Genomic DNA, 16,082 nt, shown 5'->3' with positions numbered 1-16,082 from the left:
TACCATAGACACGTATACAATGTTTCGACCTATCATGTCGACACATCTATATATATTTCGGAACAACCATAGACACTCTATATGTGAATGTTGGAGTTAGCTATACAGGGTTGAGGTTGATTCCAAAATATATATAGTTTGAGTTGTGATCAATACTGAGATACGTATACACTGGGTCGTGGATTGATTCAAGATAATATTTATCGATTTATTTCTGTACATCTAACTGTGGACAACTAGCTGTAGGTTATTAACGAGGACAGCTGACTTAATAAACTTAAAACATCAAAATATATTAAAAGTGTTGTAAATATATTTTGAACATACTTTGATATACATGTATATATTGTTATAGGTTCGTGAATCAACCAGTGGCCAAGTCTTACTTCCCGACGAAGTAAAAATCTGTGAAAGTGAGTTATAGTCCCACTTTTAAAATCTAATATTTTTGGGATGAGAATACATGCAGGTTTTATAAATGATTTACAAAATAGACACAAGTACGTGAAACTACATTCAATGGTTGAATTATCGAAATCGAATATGCCCCTTTTTATTAAGTCTGGTAATCTAAGAATTAGGGAACAGACACCCTAATTGACGCGAATCCTAAAGATAGATCTATTGGGCCTAACAACCCCCATCCAAAGTACCGGATGCTTTAGTACTTCGAAATTTATATCATATCCGAAGGGTGTCCCGGAATGATGGGGATATTCTTATATATGCATCTTGTTAATGTCGGTTACCAGGTGTTCACCATATGAATGATTTTTATCTCTATGTATGGGATGTGTATTGAAATATGAAATCTTGTGGTCTATTATTATGATTTGATATATATAGGTTAAACCTATAACTCACCAACATTTTTGTTGACGTTTTAAGCATGTTTATTCTCAGGTGATTATTAAGAGCTTCCGCTGTCGCATACTTAAATAAGGACGAGATTTGGAGTCCATGCTTGTATGATATTGTGTAAAAACTGCATTCAAGAAACTTATTTTGTTGTAACATATTTGTATTGTAAACCATTATGTAATGGTCGTGTGTAAACAGGATATTTTAGATTATCATTATTTGATAATCTATGTAAAGCTTTTTAAAACCTTTATCTATGAAATAAAGGTTATGGTTTGTTTTAAAAATGAATGCAGTCTTTGAAAAACGTCTCATATAGAGGTCAAAACCTCGCAACGAAATCAATTAATATGGAACGTTTTTAATCAATAAGAACGGGACATTTCAGTTGGTATCCGAGCATTAGTCTTAGAGAACCAGAACTTTGCATTAGTGTGTCTTATCGAGTTTGTTAGGATGCATTAGTGAGTCTGGACTTCGACCGTGTTTACTTTAAAAATGATTGCTTAACAAATTTTGTTGGAAACTATATATTTTTAACATGTGAATATTATGTGATATATTAATCTCTTAACACGTTTGATATTATGTGATAGATGTCTACCTCTAGAACAAGTCCCATTGACTCACCTAATAATAATGAAGAGTCAAATGTAAATTGGAATGATTCGTGGACTGATTCACAAGTTCCCGAAGAGGAACCGGAAGAAGAGTCGGAACCGGAAGAAGAATCGGAACCGGAAGAAGAATCGGAACCGGATGAAGAAATAGAACCGGTGGGGGAAATAATAAAACGGTTAAGTAAAAGAAAATCCTCAACCAACCGACCAAGGTTAATTATGGTCAATGGTGTTTCCGCCAAGGAAGCAAAATATTGGGAGGATTACCAATTCTACGATGAATCGGATTCCGACGAGAATTCCGATGATGTTATAGAAATTACCCCAACTGAATTTAAAAAGGCAAAAGAAAATAATAAGGGAAAGGGCATAAAAATAGAGAAATCTAATTCCAACCCCGATGAACTTTATATGTATCGTCAACCCCCGAAGTCCTTAAGTTGTAACAATGACCCGGGAACCTCTAAACCACCAGGTTTTTCTAAACCAATGTGGATCACGACGGCTCGTATTAGGGGAACATCATATATCCCTAGAAACTTGGCAAAACGAACCAAAACCGAAGAAGAAGAAAACAAGCGAGTCGGAATAAGATAGTTGTATTCGTGTGGTGTAATATATGTAATATAGTGTGCTTATGCTTTATGATATATGTAAAAATTGCTTGTGTTAATAAGTATTTTTTTATGAATCTAACTCTTGTCTATTTTACAGTTTAAAAAAAAACACAAAATGGATAGACAACCCAATATTTTAAGAGACCTACCCGGAGACATGATTGATAAAATCTTGTCTAGAGTTGGCCAGAATTCCTCAGCACAACTATTTAAGGCGAGATCAGTTTGTAAGACATTCGAAGAACGTTCCAAGAATGTCTTGGTTTATAAGAGACTTTCGTTTGAAAGATGGGGGATATCACATTGGGAAACCCATAAGTTACGATGTGTTTACTTTGACGCATATATTGCGGGGAACCCAAATGCTATTTTACGCAACGGGTTAAGAAATTATTTTGACTCAATATATCCGAATATTGGACTTCGTGATTTAGAAAAAGCGGCTAACATGCAACATAAAGAAGCATGTTATGCTTACGGATTAGTAATGTTCGCTTCTCACCAAAGTGAGAACAAGAACATCGGGCTACAACTATTAAACAAAACGTTTCCACAAGTGACGGAGTCGGTAATTGGGGTAAGAAATGAGGTTTTTAGATTATTACGAGACTGTTGGACATTACGTAACCCTCGTCCCTTTGACGACGTTACAACACGCTGTCTTATCAACGGCCATAACGGTTATGTTCCACAAGACCAAGGATGGGAAGTAGTCCTAGTAAAACCAGAATGCATGACTTGTTTCTGGACGTATGAATTACGTGTCTTTATTGCCTTTGCTGAACGACTTGTGTACTAGCTAGAATTATCTTCACAACTATCTTGTATCAAAGTTATTGTGTGCTATATTTCATGCTTTATGTAAAATAAGCGGTATTGTAAGTTTGTAAAATATTGTATAAAAGTTTGAACGCGAAATATTATTATAATCAGTTTTTCATATAGAATTGTAGTAGTTGAATTGTATATTAGCTACTAAGTATGAACTTAACGGGTAGGTACTACCCGAATTTAAACTTATAAAACGCTAATATGAAGAAAAAGCTTTTATAAATGAGTTCATATTATGCTACGAAATACTATTAACTACTCTTAATATTCTGTATGATTAACTTGTTCCATTTGACTATTTTGAAGGAAATGGCACCGACTACTCGACACACCGTGAATATGAATGAAGAGGAATTCCGTACTTTTCTAGCTTCAAACATAGCCGCAGTACAGACTGCGCTACATACCAACAATAACCTTGGATCTAGCAGTACAGGAAATCGTGTAGGATGCACCTACAAAGAATTCACTGCCTGCAAACCTTTGGAATTTGATGGAACCGAAGGACCGATCGGATTGAAACGGTGGACCGAGAAGGTCGAATCGGTGTTTGCCATAAGTAAGTGTACTGAAGAGGACAAAGTGAAGTACGCTACGCATACCTTCACAGGTTCTGCGTTAACATGGTGGAATACCTATCTAGAGCAAGTGGGACAAGACGATGCGTACGCACTACCGTGGTCAGCATTCAAGCACTTGATGAACGAGAAGTACCGTCCCAGAACCGAGGTCAATAAGCTCAAGACAGAACTTAGAGGGTTACGAACCCAAGGATTTGATATTACCACGTACGAAAGACGATTCACAGAATTGTGCCTATTGTGTTCGGGAGCATTCGAAGATGAGGAAGAGAAGATCGACGCGTTTGTGAAAGGATTACCGGAAAGAATCCAAGAAGATATAAGTTCACACGAGCCCGCCTCCATACAACAGGCATGTAGAATGGCTCACAAACTAGTGAACCAGATTGAAGAAAGAATTAAAGAATAGACTGCTGAAGAGGCCAATGTGAAGCAAGTCAAAAGAAAGTGGGAGGAAAACGGTGATAAGAATCACCAATACAACAACAACAGCAATTATAACAATAATCGCAACAACTATCCTAACAATCGCAACATCAATCGCAACTACAACAAACGGCCCAACAACAACAACAACAACAACAACAACAACAACAACAACAACAGCAACCACAACAATCATCTTAACAACAATAATAACCGCAACAACAACAACAATCAGAAGCAGCTATGCCAAAGGTGTGAAAAGTTTCACTCGGGGTTCTGCACCAAATTTTGCAACAAGTGTAAAAGAAATGGCCATAGCGCGGCGAAGTGTGATGTCTACGGACCAGGGGTTAACAGAACGAAAGGAACAAATGGTGTCAGAACGAGTAATGGCGGAGCAAGTAGTGTCGGAGCAAGTTATGCCAATGTAGTTTGTTATAAATGTGGAAAACCGGGCCACATTATTAGAAATTGACCGAACCAGGAGAACACGAATGGACAAGGCCGCGGAAGAGTTTTCAATATTAATGCGGCAGAGGCACAGGAAGACCCGGAGCTTGATACGGGTACGTTTCTTATTGACAATAAATCTGCTTACGTTTTATTTGATTCGGGTGCGGATAGAAGCTATATGAGTAGAGATTTTTGTGCTAAATTAAGTTGTCCATTGACGCCTTTGGATAGTAAATTTTTACTCGAATTAGCAAATGGTAAATTAATTTCAGCAAATAATATATGTCGGAATCGAGAAATTAAACTGGTTAGCGAAACATTTAAGATTGATTTGATACCAGTAGAGTTAGGGAGTTTTGATGTGATAATCGGTATGGACTGGTTGAAAGAAGTGAAAGCAGAGATCGTTTGTTACAAAAATACAATTCGCATTATACGAGAAAAAGGAAAACCCTTAATGGTGTACGGAGAAAAGGGCAACACGAAGCTACATCTTATTAGTAATTTGAAGGCACAAAAACTAATAAGAAAAGGTTGCTATGCTGTTCTAGCACACGTCGAGAAAGTACAAACTGAAGAAAAGAGCATCAATGATGTTCCCATTGCAAAAGAATTTCCCGATGTATTTCCGAAAGAATTACCGGGATTACCCCCACATCGATCCGTTGAATTTCAAATAGATCTTGTACCAGGAGCTGCACCAATAGCTCGTGCTCCTTACAGACTCGCACCCAGCGAGATGAAAGAACTACAAAGCCAATTACAAGAACTTTTAGAGCGTGGTTTCATTCGACCAAGCACATCACCGTGGGGAGCTCCTGTTTTGTTTGTCAAGAAGAAAGATGGTACATTCAGGTTGTGTATCGACTACCGAGAGTTGAACAAACTTACCATCAAGAACCGCTACCCACTACCGAGAATCGATGACTTATTTGATCAACTACAAGGCTCGTCTGTTTATTCAAAGATTGACTTACGTTCCGGGTATCATCAAATGCGGGTGAAAGAAGATGATATTCCAAAGACTGCTTTCAGAACACGTTACGGTCATTACGAGTTTATGGTCATGCCATTTGGTTTAACTAATGCACCAGCTGTGTTCATGGACCTTATGAACCGAGTGTGTGGACCATGCCTTGACAAGTTTGTCATTGTTTTCATTGATGACATACTTATTTACTCAAAGAATGACCAAGAACACGGTGAACATTTGAGAAAGGTGTTAGAAGTATTGAGGAAGGAAGAATTGTACGCTAAGTTTTCAAAGTGTGCATTTTGGTTGGAAGAAGTTCAATTCCTCGGTCACATAGTGAACAAAGAAGGTATTAAGGTGGATCCGGCAAAGATAGAAACTGTTGAAAAGTGGGAATCCCCGAAAACTCCGAAACACATACGCCAGTTTTTAGGACTAACTGGTTACTACAGAAGGTTCATCCAAGACTTTTCCAGAATAGCAAAACCCTTGACTGCATTAACGCATAAAGGGAAGAAATTTGAATGGAATGATGAACAAGAGAAAGCGTTTCAGTTATTGAAGAAAAAGCTAACTACGGCACCTATATTGTCATTGCCTGAAGGGAATGATGATTTTGTGATTTATTGTGATGCATCAAAGCAAGGTCTCGGCTGTGTATTAATGCAACGAACGAAGTTGATTGCTTATGCATCTAGACAATTGAAGATTCACGAACAAAATTATACGACGCATGATTTGGAATTAGGCGCGGTTGTTTTTGCATTAAAGACTTGGAGGCACTACTTATATGGGGTCAAAAGTATTATATATACCGACCACAAAAGTCTTCAACACATATTTAATCAGAAACAACTGAATATGAGGCAGCGTAGGTGGATTGAATTATTAAATGATTACGACTTTGAGATTCGTTACCACCCGGGGAAGGCAAATGTGGTAGCCGATGCCTTGAGCAGGAAGGACAGAGAACCCATTCGAGTAAAATCTATGAATATAATGATTCATAATAACCTTACTACCCAAATAAAGGAGGCGCAACAAGGAGTTTTAAAAGAGGGAAATTTAAAGGATGAAATACCCAAAGGATCGGAGAAGCATCTTAATATTCGGGAAGACGGAACCCGGTATAGGGCTGAAAGGATTTGGGTACCAAAATTTAGAGATATGAGAGAAATGGTACTTAGAGAAGCTCATAAAACCAGATACTCAATACATCCTGGAACGGGGAAGATGTACAAGGATCTCAAGAAACATTTTTGGTGGCCGGGTATGAAATCCGATGCTGCTAAATACGTAGGAGAATGTTTGACGTGTTCTAAGGTCAAAGCTGAGCATCAAAAACCATCAGGTCTACTTCAACAACCCGAAATCCCAGAATGGAAATGGGAAAACATTACCATGGATTTCATTACTAAATTGCCAAGGACTGCAAGTGGTTTTGATACTATTTGGGTAATAGTTGATCGTCTCACCAAATCAGCACACTTCCTGCCAATAAGAGAAGATGACAAGATGGAGAAGTTAGCACGACTGTATTTGAAGGAAGTCGTCTCTAGACATGGAATACCAATCTCTATTATCTCTGATAGGGATGGCAGATTTATTTCAAGATTCTGGCAGACATTACAGCAAGCATTAGGAACTCGTCTAGACATGAGTACTGCCTATCATCCACAAACTGATGGTCAGAGCGAAAGGACGATACAAACGCTTGAAGACATGCTACGATCATGTGTTATTGATTTTGGAAACAGTTGGGATCGACATCTACCGTTAGCAGAATTTTCTTACAACAACAGCTACCATTCAAGCATTGAGATGGCGCCGTTTGAAGCACTTTATGGTAGAAAGTGCAGGTCTCCGATTTGTTGGAGTGAAGTGGGGGATAGACATATTACGGGTCCGGAGATTATACAAGAAACTACCGAGAAGATCATCCAAATTCAACAACGGTTGAAAACCGCCCAAAGTCGACAAAAGAGCTACGCTGACATTAAAAGAAAAGATATAGAATTTGAAATTGGAGAGATGGTCATGCTTAAAGTTGCACCTTGGAAAGGCGTTGTTCGATTTGGTAAACGAGGGAAATTAAATCCAAGGTATATTGGACCATTCAAGATTATTGATCGTGTCGGACCAGTAGCTTACCGACTTGAGTTACCTCAACAACTCGCGACTGTACATAACACTTTCCACGTCTCGAATTTGAAGAAATGTTTTGCTAAAGAAGATCTCACTATTCCGTTAGATGAAATCCAAATCAACGAAAAACTTCAATTCATCGAAGAACCCGTCGAAATAATGGATCGTGAGGTTAAAAGACTTAAGCAAAACAAGATACCAATTGTTAAGGTTCGATGGAATGCTCGTAGAGGACCCGAGTTCACCTGGGAGCGTGAAGATCAGATGAAGAAAAAATACCCGCATCTATTTCCAGAAGATTTATCAACACCTTCAACAGCTTAAAATTTCGGGACGAAATTTATTTAACGGGTAGGTACTGTAGTGACCCGAACTTTTCCATGTTTATATATATTAATTGAGATTGATATTTACATGATTAAATGTTTCCAACATGTTAAGCAATCAAACTTGTTAAGACTTGATTAATTGAAATATGTTTCATATAGACAATTGACCACCCAAGTTGACCGGTGATTCACGAACGTTAAAACTTGTAAAAACTATACGATGACATATATATGGTTATATATATAGTTAACATGTTTTTATTATAGGTATGTATCTCATTAGGTATTTTAACAATGAGTTATATACATAAAAATGAGACTATTAATTTAAGAAACTCGAAAACGATATATATAACGATTATCGTTATAACAACGTCTTACTAGGTACATATGAATCATATTAAGATATTGATACACTTGGTTAATTATGTTAAATGATAAGTAAATATATTATTAAGTGTATTAACAATGAAATACATATGTAAAAATAAGACTACTAACTTAATGATTTTGAAACGAGACATATATGTAACGATTATCGTTGTAAAGACATTTAATGTATATATATCATATTAAGAGATATTCATACATGATAATATCATGATAATATAATAATTTAAAATCTCATTTGATATTATAAACATTGGGTTAACAACATTTAACAAGATCGTTAACCTAAAGGTTTCAAAACAACACTTACATGTAACGACTAACGATGACTTAACGACTCAGTTAAAATGTATATACATGTAGTGTTTTAATATGTATTTATACACTTTTGAAAGACTTCAATACACTTATCAAAATACTTCTACTTAACAAAAATGCTTACAATTACATCCTCGTTCAGTTTCATCAACAATTCTACTCGTATGCACCCGTATTCGTACTCGTACAATACACAGCTTTTAGATGTATGTACTATTGGTATATATACTCCAATAATCAGCTCTTAGCAGCCCATGTGAGTCACCTAACACATGTGGGAACCATCATTTGGCAACTAGCATGAAATATCTCATAAAATTACAAAAATATGAGTAATCATTCATGACTTATTTACATGAAAACAAAATTACATATCCTTTATATCTAATCCATACACCAACGACCAAAAACACCTACAAACACTTTCATTCTTCAATTTTCTTCATCTAATTGATCTCTCTCAAGTTTTATCTTCAAGTTCTAAGTGTTCTTCATAAATTCCAAAAGTTCTAGTTTCATAAAATCAAGAATACTTTCAAGTTTGCTAGCTCACTTCCAATCTTGTAAGGTGATCATCCAACCTCAAGAAATCTTTGTTTCTGACAGTAGGTTATCATTCTAATACAAGGTAATAATCATATTCAAACTTTGGTTCAATTTCTATAACTATAACAATCTTATTTCAAGTGATGATCTTACTTGAACTTGTTTTCGTGTCATGATTCTGCTTCAAGAACTTCGAGCCATCCAAGGATCCATTGAAGCTAGATCCATTTTTCTCTTTTCCAGTAGGTTTATCCAAGGAACTTAAGGTAGTAATGATGTTCATAACATCATTCGATTCATACATATAAAGCTATCTTATTCGAAGGTTTAAACTTGTAATCACTAGAACATAGTTTAGTTAATTCTAAACTTGTTCGCAAACAAAAGTTAATCCTTCTAACTTGACTTTTAAAATCAACTAAACACATGTTCTATATCTATATGATATGCTAACTTAATGATTTAAGACCTGGAAACACGAAAAACACCGTAAAACCGGATTTACGCCGTCGTAGTAACACCGCGGGCTGTTTTGGGTTAGTTAATTAAAAACTATGATAAACTTTGATTTAAAGTTGTTATTCTGAGAAAATGATTTTTATTATGAACATGAAACTATATCCAAAAATTATGGTTAAACTCAAAGTGGAAGTATGTTTTCTAAAATGGTCATCTAGACGTCGTTCTTTCGACTGAAATGACTACCTTTACAAAAACGACTTGTAACTTATTTTTCCGACTATAAACCTATACTTTTTATGTTTAGATTCATAAAATAGAGTTCAATATGAAACCATAGCAATTTGATTCACTCAAAACGGATTTAAAATGAAGAAGTTATGGGTAAAACAAGATTGGATAATTTTTCTCATTTTAGCTACGTGAAAATTGATAACAAATCTATTCCAACCATAACTTAATCAACTTGTATTGTATATTATGTAATCTTGAGATACCATAGACACGTATACAATGTTTCGACCTATCATGTCGACACATCTATATATATTTCGGAACAACCATAGACACTCTATATGTGAATGTTGGAGTTAGCTATACAGGGTTGAGGTTGATTCCAAAATATATATAGTTTGAGTTGTGATCAATACTGAGATACGTATACACTGGGTCGTGGATTGATTCAAGATAATATTTATCGATTTATTTCTGTACATCTAACTGTGGACAACTAGTTGTAGGTTATTAACGAGGACAGCTGACTTAATAAACTTAAAACATCAAAATATATTAAAAGTGTTGTAAATATATTTTGAACATACTTTGATATACATGTATATATTGTTATAGGTTCGTGAATCAACCAGTGGCCAAGTCTTACTTCCCAACGAAGTAAAAATCTGTGAAAGTGAGTTATAGTCCCACTTTTAAAATCTAATATTTTTGGGATGAGAATACATGCAGGTTTTATAAATGATTTACAAAATAGACACAAGTACGTGAAACTACATTCAATGGTTGAATTATCAAAATCGAATATGCCCCTTTTTATTAAGTCTGGTAATCTAAGAATTAGGGAACAGACACCCTAATTGACGCGAATCCTAAAGATAGATCTATTTGGCCTAACAACCCCCATCCAAAGTACCGGATGCTTTAGTACTTCAAAATTTATATCATATCCGAAGGGTGTCCCGGAATGATGGGGATATTTTTATATATGCATCTTGTTAATGTCGGTTACCAGGTGTTCACCATATGAATGATTTTTATCTCTATGTATGGGATGTGTATTGAAATATGAAATCTTGTGGTCTATTATTATGATTTGATATATATAGGTTAAACCTATAACTCACCAACATTTTTGTTGACGTTTTAAGCATGTTTATTCTCAGGTGATTATTAAGAGCTTCCGCTGTCGCATACTTAAATAAGGACGAGATTTGGAGTCCATGCTTGTATGATATTGTGTAAAAACTGCATTCAAGAAACTTATTTTGTTGTAACATATTTGTATTGTAAACCATTATGTAATGGTCGTGTGTAAACAGGATATTTTAGATTATCATTATTTGATAATCTACGTAAAGCTTTTTAAAACCTTTATCTATGAAATAAAGGTTATGGTTTGTTTTAAAAATGAATGCAGTCTTTGAAAAACGTCTCATATAGAGGTCAAAACCTCGCAACGAAATCAATTAATATGGAACGTTTTTAATCAATAAGAACGGGACATTTCATCTGGCCTGGTTTTCGGATCCATGCGATCGCATGGATAGAAGCACTACAACTCATGCGGTCGTATGAGCTGCTCTGACAGGCCAAACCCTAGCATTAATTACGGAATTAGGGTAATTTATTTAATTATTATTAAATCAATTAGGTTTAGATTTAATTATTATTATTATTAGTTTTAATTAGTTTATTCTATTAGTTTTTAAGTTTTAATTAAATTTGTTTTATAAAATAATAATATAAAAATAATATTTTTATAAAAATTGTATTTTTATAACTTTAAGCCTATTTTTATATTTTGTATATTTTTAATCGTTTAATCGTAATTTGTATATTTATCTTTCGTAATTAGTTCGTAACTTAGTTTTTACCGTAGTTACTTTATTTCTAGATTTTTAGGCTTTGCCGTAAAATCCCTTAAGTGCTTTTTCTTTAGATTAAGATTTAGACGCTTTAGAATTTTACGACGTCGCTTATCGCTTTTATATTTAATAAATTTTAGTGCCTTTTTAAGTTATTACCGTTTTGGATATAGAATTCCTTTTAACCTTTAATACCTTTAGACGCAACTTTTAATATTTAGTTTTTAGACTTTTAAGTTTCGACGCTGCATTTTAATATTTTTCGACTTTTTATTTTTCGACGTTTTTCGACGCACTCTTTTTCTTTCTTATTTCTCGACGCTCTAGTTTTTAGGATATAGAGTTTTCTTTATTTTCTTTAAATTTCGATGAAAAAATTATTTTAAGCGGTTAAATTGATAGACAACTAAAATTTTCTGGTTCGTAGTAATAGTTGGATTTGTTAGTGGCGAGTTGTGGGCTTCCGATTTAAAGGGTCCTAGCTACTTGCTGCATCTATTGGCTATTCGAAACGTGGGCAAAATCAGAAAAGTCTATTAATTTGATAGCTTATATAATTTTTATCTTTTATAACTAATAGGATATTCAGTGAATGCATCGAGCAAAACGTTCACCACCTGTAAATCGATCAAGACATCTAGCCAATATTGTTGCCGTTGATTTTTCTTTAGAATCATCATCTAGTCGACCAAGTACTCTAATTCAAATTTCCGATAATCCATTTTTTGAACCCGACCTCACAATTGAGAATCCGGAGGATATTCAGGGACAATTCAGAGATCCTGAACCACTAATCATTCCTCCTGAACCACAAATTACTCATTCAGGGATTGTCGAGGAAGAAACCATTAAGTCAGAATCCCCTAGTGATTCAGATTCAACAAATTCAATCATGGAAATTCTGGAACCTCTAAGTATGGAAGACCGAATGAGAGCTAAACGCACTGGCCAAGGTCATGCAATTACTCAACCAGACATTAATGCGCCAGATTATGAAATTAAAGGACAAATCCGACACATGGTAACTAATCAATGCCAATTTAGTGGTGCGCCGAAGGAAGATCCAAACAAACATCTTCGAACCTTTAATAGGATCTGTACTCTATTTAAGATCAGAGAAGTGGAGGATGAACAGATCTATCTCATGTTATTTCCCTGGACTTTAAAGGGAGAAGCCAAAGATTGGTTAGAATCGTTACCTGAAGGGGCGATTGATACATGGGATGTCTTAGTTGAAAAATTTCTTAAACAATTCTTTCCGGCATCTAAAGCCGTGAGACTTCAAGGAGAAATTGTTACATTCACACAAAAGCCAAATGAAACTCTATATGAAGCGTGGACAAGATTTGAAAAGTTGTTAAGAGGATGTCCGCAACATGGTTTAGACACTTATCAGATAGTACAAATATTTTACCAAAGATGCGACATTACTACACGAAAAGACATCGACATAGCAGCTGGTGGTTCCATTATGAAAAAAACCGCAACTGAAGCTTACAAAATTATTGATAACACTGCTTCCCACTCACATGAGTGGCATCAAGAAAAAGATATCGTTATATCATCTAAAGCGGCTAGAGAGCCGATTCTTGCCATGACTTTGATTTCATTTCCACAAAGATAGATGCTTTCGAGAGACGAATGGAAAAGATGACTAAAGATATTCACTCAATACGAATTAGTTGTGAGCAGTGTGGAGGACCACATTTGACAAAAGATTGTCTCAGTATTAAACAAACAATGGAACAAAGAGAGAATGTTTCATACATGAACCAAAGGCCTGGAAATAATTTTCAGAATAATTATCAACCGCCAAGACCAAACTACAATCAAAATCAGAATTATAACCGAAATGTTCCATACAACAACCAACAAGGTCCTAGCAATCAACAAGTATCCAACAATACTTACAATCAGCAAAGACCTATTTTTCCAAATAAACCACCATAAACCGATGATAAAAAGCCAAATTTAGAAGACATGATGTCGAAGCTAGTTGAATCTCAAATGCAGTTTTTTACATCTCAGAAACAAACCAATGAACAAAATGCTCAAGCATATAGAAATCAACAAGCTTCTATTCAAAATCTAGAACAAGAAGTGAGCAACCTAGCAAGGTTGATAGGTGAAAGAAAACCAGGAAGTTTACCTAGCGATACAAATTCTAACCCCCGGAATGAAATAGCTAAAGCCATTACCACAAGAAGTGGTATTACACTTAAACCACCTGAAATACCTGAAATTTCTGATGACTCTATTCCTACTCCACAAGAACCACAATCTGAGCAAGAGAAGGAAAAAGAACCGGTAGTTGAAAAGGTTAATGAAGATAACACAGTTAAGGCAAAACCTTATGTTAAACCATACCAACCACCGCTTCCTTACCCGAGTAAAATGAGAAAAGAAAGACTTGAAGCTGAGCAATCCAAATTCTTGGATATGTTTAAACAAATAAATGTCAATCTTCTTTTCATTGAGGTGATTTCAGGAATGCCTAGGTATGCCAAATTCTTGAAAGATCTAATCACAAATAGAAAGAAAATGGAAGAACTCTCGGCTGTTACTATGAATGCTAATAAATCTGCTGTGTTGTTGAATAAGATACCAGAAAAATTATCAGATCCAGGAAGTTTCACAATTCCATATTTTCTGGGTAGTCTTAGTTCAATAGAAGCATTGGCACACTTAAGTGCTAGTATAAATTTAATGCCATATTCACTATACGCTAAACTAGACCTAGGAGAATTGAAAACAACACGAATAAGCATACAACTAGTCCGATCGATCAGTAAAATATCCTAGAGGGATAATGAAAAACATGCTAGTTAAAGTTGGTACTTTAGTATTTCCAGTAGATTTTGTTATTCTGGACATGGAAGAAGATTCTCGAGTTCCTCTTATATTAGGAAGACCATTCTTAAACACGGCTAAAGCAATAATAGACGTGTTTGGTAAGAAACTGACCCTAAGTATAGATGTCACGACCCTACTTTTTCCGTTATCTTTTACCGTTTATTATTTAACGTTCGTTAATTGTTATTTGTGCCACATCATTTCTATGATCTATATTATTATTTTTGTAATAATATATTAATTATTATGTGTTATGTGAATATTTGTATTCATATTTTAAGTTGTACGTTTCTACGTGTCGTGGATTTCTATCCGGCGAATCTTTTCGGTTTTCAAACCAACGGTCAAACTTTTGGGATTTTTAAATTCAAATTATTTTAAATATGATATTTTGATGTCATATGATCATATATAGTGTTTATATATTTTATTTGTCGCGTATATGTTATCTCTCCGAAATTTTAATCGCGTAACGGTGTTTTCGCGTTTCGGGCTTCCTTCGGGCATTCAGGCCGCAAGACTTCATTCATTTATCAAATTTAGGCCAAAAAGGGGGCCACACCATCAAAATTTTGGCCAAAATGGGAGCCCCATCCCCATTTTTCATTTTCCCATTTTCAATTTCACTTCCTCATTTATTTTTTCCTAAACCCAACCCTAGCAAACATCCTCTCTTCCTCCCTCACTTATTTGGAACGAATTTTTACCATCATCATCAGCTAAATCGGCCAACAACATGAAACAATCAATTGTTCATCATTTCTCAAGATCATCTACATAATCGGATTCACCGTTTCGCGTTCTACATCATCCTTCTTCTTGATTTTTGATTTGGGTATAATCATGAACCCTAACTTTTCAATTCTTATTTATTTTAATTTATTTTGATCTTATATTGATGCTATAGTGCTTATATGTTATTGTATTGTTGATTGCATGCGTAGAAATGCTCGTTAATTCATGTTTTCGGTTTGATTAATTTGGGACAGCAGCATTTTCGTTCATTTCTGTTTATGTAAATGATATAAAAGTGAAATTAAAGTATCTAGATGAGTTCCTCTCATCAAGACATTAATTTTAGACTCTGGATTCATGTCATTTCGATTTCCGGAACTCTAGATATGATTAAAATGGTGTTTTGTTGGGATTAAATTGTGAAAACGATTTGAACCAGGTTTGGTCCGACTTTGTGACCACTTTTGGAGTCTTTAGGGTGTACTAGTGTGTTAGGATTGATGATGGGATGAACTTTCATGTTCGGGTCATCTAAATCCGAGCCACGGATCACCCGTTATGACTAAAACGTGTTTTAAAACGAATTAAAGTTCCAAGTTTTGTAATAGCTGATCATCACGACTTGGTTACTGTTCTTGGTGTGTTCTTGAGTGCACCAATGTGTCAGGTGATTTTATTAGGCGGATATATATAAGGCTCGCCGAAAACCGATAACCGGGGCTCAAGATACGACCCGATGAACTTTTAATTAAAACTTATAGTTAATTATTAAAACTTATGATATAAATAATGATTTTCATTATTATTAAATTACTTATGATATAAAAAGTAATTATTATATATTAT

At 35.0% G+C, this 16,082-nt stretch overlaps 1 non-coding gene across 1 annotated transcript; it reads right to left on the bottom strand.

The window, feature by feature from the left end:
* Window positions 1–12,924: 12,924 nt before the first annotated feature.
* On the bottom strand, window positions 12,925–13,031 carry LOC139860620 (small nucleolar RNA R71). Its single transcript, XR_011763248.1, has one exon. It is a non-coding gene; the product is annotated as a small nucleolar RNA R71 (small nucleolar RNA).
* Between the last annotated feature and the right edge of the window lie 3,051 nt (window positions 13,032–16,082).

This window comes from Rutidosis leptorrhynchoides, chromosome 7 (genome assembly GCF_046630445.1).
Source record: "Rutidosis leptorrhynchoides isolate AG116_Rl617_1_P2 chromosome 7, CSIRO_AGI_Rlap_v1, whole genome shotgun sequence".
Taxonomy (NCBI): Eukaryota; Viridiplantae; Streptophyta; class Magnoliopsida; order Asterales; family Asteraceae; genus Rutidosis; species Rutidosis leptorrhynchoides.
The sequence above is the reverse complement of the archived record's forward strand: the minus strand, read 5'-3'. Positions and strand labels throughout refer to the sequence as shown.